This window comes from Apium graveolens, chromosome 4 (assembly GCF_009905375.1).
Source record: "Apium graveolens cultivar Ventura chromosome 4, ASM990537v1, whole genome shotgun sequence".
NCBI classification, from domain to species: domain Eukaryota; kingdom Viridiplantae; phylum Streptophyta; class Magnoliopsida; order Apiales; family Apiaceae; genus Apium; species Apium graveolens.
Genome location: NC_133650.1, coordinates 281,250,412 through 281,255,596, shown reverse-complemented (window position 1 = coordinate 281,255,596; position 5,185 = coordinate 281,250,412). Strand labels below are relative to the sequence as shown.

At 34.9% G+C, this 5,185-nt stretch overlaps 1 non-coding gene across 1 annotated transcript; it reads right to left on the bottom strand.

The window, feature by feature from the left end:
- Window positions 1–962: 962 nt before the first annotated feature.
- On the bottom strand, window positions 963–1,069 carry LOC141722242 (small nucleolar RNA R71). Its single transcript, XR_012575263.1, has one exon. It is a non-coding gene; the product is annotated as a small nucleolar RNA R71 (small nucleolar RNA).
- Window positions 1,070–5,185: the final 4,116 nt, after the last annotated feature.

Sequence of the window (5,185 nt, the reverse complement as noted above, 5' to 3'; positions counted from 1 at the left end):
AGCATAATTGGTGTCTATTCAACTTCTATCTCTTTTGTGGATGCTTGGTAGTAGGGTATTCGTACAACGAAAATTGGCGTTTACTAGTTTCGAGTTATCTGATTAGTGTCATCACCATTACATGCTAAGGTTAAGAACAAAAAGGCTATTGAATGAAGTATTTAATGAAGTTAAGATCCCATGTTTGTCTCATATAAGTAATTCAACATCAATTCTCTTAGTTAATGCTATTTAGTATAATCTCTTAATTTAATCAAAACCCAATTTATTATTTGTCTTAGCATTGAACGATAACCATACATTATTGCATAGGTGCATAAATGGAACTTAACCTAAACCAGTCTCTGTGGGAATGAATCTGATTTATGTCTTATACTACTTGCGAACGCGTATACTTGCGTGAATTATTTGCGCGTGTTAACGTCCTAACAAGTTTTTGGCGCCGTTGTCGGGGACTCGGTGTTGTTAATTGTTTAGTTTATGTGCTTGTCATCAGTGGTCATTAAAGTTCACTAACTCAGATTCTTTTACTTTCATGGTTTATTTGTTTATGTTTCAGGTACTCATTATAATGAGAGATCCAGCAGCACACGAACGAAAGCCTTGATGGATTTTTCTCAACCTAAATCAATGACATTCAATATAGCATTATCAGGTCGGCTATCACAGCTAATACCTTTAAGATCAAGCCTGGCATAATTCATTGGGTGCAGAATTTAATCCAGTTTAAGGGTTCTTCAATGGAAGATCCCAATATGCACATTAGGGATTTCATTGAGATCTGCGACACCTTCAAGTTCAATGGTGTTTCTGAAGATGCTGTGAAGCTGAGACTATTCCCATTCTCGCTGAGGGACAAGGATAAGAGCTGGTTATACACTCTACCAGCTGGTTCGATTACTACTTGGGAAGATCTTGCTCAGAAATTTCTTACTAAATTCTTTCATATGGCGAAGACAACTGTAATGAGGAATGCTCTTACTCAATGTGCGCAGCAATCGGGAGAATCTCTATGTGAAGCTTGGGAGCGCTACAAGGAGATGCTTAAAAAGTGTCCTCGTCATGGAATGCCTGACTGGATGGTGATCAATTTCTTTTATATTGGTTTGGGAGCACAGTCAAGACCCATGCTCGATGCAGCATCAGGTGGAGCATTATGGGCTAAGAGCTATGATGAAGCTTATGATCTAATTGAACTGATGGCTGCTAATGAATATCGGTATCCAACCCAAAGATTGCCACAGAGCAAGGTAGCAGGAATTCTTGAAGTATATACAGCTATGTGTTAGTGTTTGTGCCCTAGAGATAACACTATTATGTTTATATTATGAAACATTTGGATTATTAATTCTGATTATATGGATTATTCTTTAGTAATTTATTATATCTTTATTTTTTGCGATAAGATGTTAGATTAATAAATGTCCTTGGAATATGATATGTAATTTTATATCTCTAAGTACGTGACTTAGAAATGAGATTATGAGAATAGTATCGATATTCCTAAAGATCCCTAGTCGAGTATTATTATTAAGGGACAATAATAATGCATTAAGACTAGTGTGAATGTTGACTGATGATCACATCTCATTGATCATAGGTATAGTGATACTAAAGTCAAAACACAGGCACATGTATTATATACATGGTGCTGGAAGACCCAATGTGAGATTCTACATGTCTGTTGTGTCATAAGTAATTCTCACAGTGATAATGACGTATTGGTTCTTAGACTTGAAATCATTATATTTCTATATGAGAATTAATATACTTTGGTTGCATTAAAAGTTACCTTTGACCGGGTGATGATAAAAGTGTATATTGGGTATATTATGAATCATATGAGAAATATGAATGACCTAGAAAGGATTTAACCCTCCTATTTTAGGAGTGATATTATGGGCCTCTTGTTTGAGTTAGACTATGAAATGCATGGTCATGCTCAAATTTTGATTTGATGTTACAGTCTACTCATCGATCAAGGAAACCTGGATTAAATTATAAAGAGGATGACACATAACATGCCTCGAGTTTAATCTATAATATATGGTTAAAATGATTATAGTACATTGTACATTATACACAAAAGGTTTAATCGATCACCGATTTAATTATTATTACTTGGGTAACAATGATGTATTACTAGATGCCGCTCATTATTTATGATTTTAAATTAGATTTAAAATTATTGCCAACGTAATAATAACATAAAGGGTCGCACAAAGAATGATTGGAGGATTATTTAATTTAAATTCGGATTTAAATTAAATGTAAGTAATTTGAATTATTTGTTATTTATTAAGTGTGACTTAATTAATTAAATAAATAAGAATCGAATTTAATATTAAATCTGAAATTAAGTTATTGGATGATTAAGTGAGACTTAATAATACAATAATTAGAATTTCAAATTTAATAATAATAATAACTCTAAAATTAAGTTTAGGGTTGGAGGCCCAACAACCTACTCACTAGTCAGCATCGCTAGTTTATAAATATAATTCAAAAGTCTACTGATACACACTACACACTACTGTACATACTACATAATCATAACAACACTGCTCAGCATCTCCATCTCAGAATCTCTAACTCAGCTCCAAGGAAACTCTGGTCCTGCCAGCCTTTCAAAGTCCTCCATCACCTCAGTAGCCCAGCCCAGCAGTGCATCAGGGCCTCTGCCAGGTAGTGTGGCCCCATGTAACCTAGCCTCAAGAACCCTCCGTGTCACATGAATCTCCTCTCGAAGCTCCCTCACACCACGATCAACATCTGTAGTCCTGATGATATGCTGTAACTCTCTAATCTTAGCCAATAAGGAATCACGCTTCAATAGAAGAGCCTCATACCGGTAATAAGGAACTGGGGGCAATGTAGACTGGAATGGGGCACTCGCTACTGAATGCCCAGTGGAATCTGAATCAGCTGGTGGGGGTCCTCTGACAGGTGGCCTCATGCCTGGAGGTGGAATAGCCTGCAATGGTACGGGCTGCAACACCGGTGGAGGTAGAATAACCAATGCTGGTGGAATAACAGGACGTGGATCCGATGCTGGTGCTCCAACTGAAGGCTCTGAGTGATCAGCTGATACGGGAATAAAAGAGTCGGCCATCTCTGCTATCTGGAATCATATCGTAATATAAGAATCTCGTACCATGACGCAAACTATACTAATACCGGTTATACCATAACACTCAACCTCTCGACGTTCTATCGTCCTATACCTTACTTCTAATCCTATCCCTCTACCCATTCCCGTCAACCTAGGCTTGTGTCAGTGACTTATAACCTGTAGCTCTGATACCAAACCTGTGGCGCCCTCCAAACCCGGGTCAGAAGTTTGGGGTCCACACACACACCTTAATTATAACCTGCTTATAACAATAATAAAGATAATAATAATATATGCAGTGACCCTACTTACCAATCACCACGGACCGCAATAGGTTAAAGTATGCACACAAGCCAAACAAACTAATATATTACAAACCGTTCAAATCCCAACTATTTCAAACTCAAACTGAGTATTAAACATTATTACAACCTTTTACAGACTTAAATTATTCCAAAAGAAACCTACTAGCTCAGCTTTCTCAACCTGAACCCCTAGCTCTCACGCTGGACTGGGGATCCTCGCTACCAACTGGTTCCTTTTTAACTGGAAAGAATATAAACAACATCGCACAAATGAGCTAACTAGCTCAGCAAGTCGCAATGACAAAACTGAGAATAATGATCATCAGGTGAATATGATTATGATATCAAGTGAACAATGGATTATGATTTAGAATTGGATACTATACTTTTAATTTAAAAACCAAGGTCAGGCTGCTGATCAGTCACGCACTAACCCTGAGCAAGGCACACAACATTGCTCTAACTACTGGATCCAAGGCACACATTGGCCAAACTTGACCATTATATGGTCTGACCACGAATCTAGTCCACAATTTTATAAAAACAATCCAATTCTAACATAATAACAGAATATGCAATAATAAACAATAACCGAAATCATTAACAACAATAAATGTTTAACAATGAAAGGGTTTCAATCCTTGTAAGGATCAATAAGGCAATTTAAAAGCTTGGATGCTGGGTAATGAAAGAATTGGATAACAAAGGGATCAACATTTCAGGGTTTCAAAGATTTGGGCTTTCAAAGCATAGGATACAATGATTGAATGTACAAGTAATTCAGTTCAGTGTTTGGGATTTTGTTTACATGTATTTGTGGAGTAATATCGTATACTTGAGATTTGTGTTTAGGTGTACAACAATCAGTGGTCTAGAAAGAATAAGGTTTATGGCTCAAGAACAATAACTGGAATCAGGGTTTAGGTTTCAGTGCTTCAAAGCACTTGCAATATCAATCTGACTATCAAATACTACAATATCTCGAGAAAGTTCAGAACACTTGCCTGATATTAGCTTACTACACTGCACTCGCTTCCAATCACAACCGTCTTACTCCTTAATTCTCTGTTTCCTTTTCCTACGCCTTGCCTCTTCTGCTTACATATCATAAGCATCTATCAATAATCAACTCATAGAGTTCTATTCAGCACATACTTCTATCTACCCTTCATTTTACCCAAATCCGATTAACGGATTGAAAGTTATGCAATAATCAAGTAAACACCGAATATATAGACCGATAATCAATTAACAAGTCACATATAGCACATAATACATCACGTAATCAATGATATATTATTTATAAAGAAGTCTCGAGTCATAAATAGGCTTTCTGGTATTTAAAAAGATTTTTAAAATATTTTTCGGAATTAAAACGGGTCGTTGAATCAATTTCGGGTTAATAAACAGGGTTCGGTTGGCCAATTCTGGCTCTGAAATAATTTTAGAATAATTATCGAGCCTTTGAAATAATTTAGAATAATATTTTAAAGCTCGAAACTATTTTTCAGAATTTTTAAATCATTTTTAAATAATTAAATCTAATTAAATAATTAATTAAAATCAATTAATAATTAATTAAATCAATTAATCAATTAATTTTCGAATTAATTGACCAATTAATCAATTAGAAATTAACTGAAATTAATTAACTAATTAATTTAGATTTATTTGTTAATTAAAAATAATTTTCAGAATTAAAATAATAATTTTTAGAATTTTCAGAAATTAAAAACGAATTTTTATAATAAAAATAAATAGGAAATAT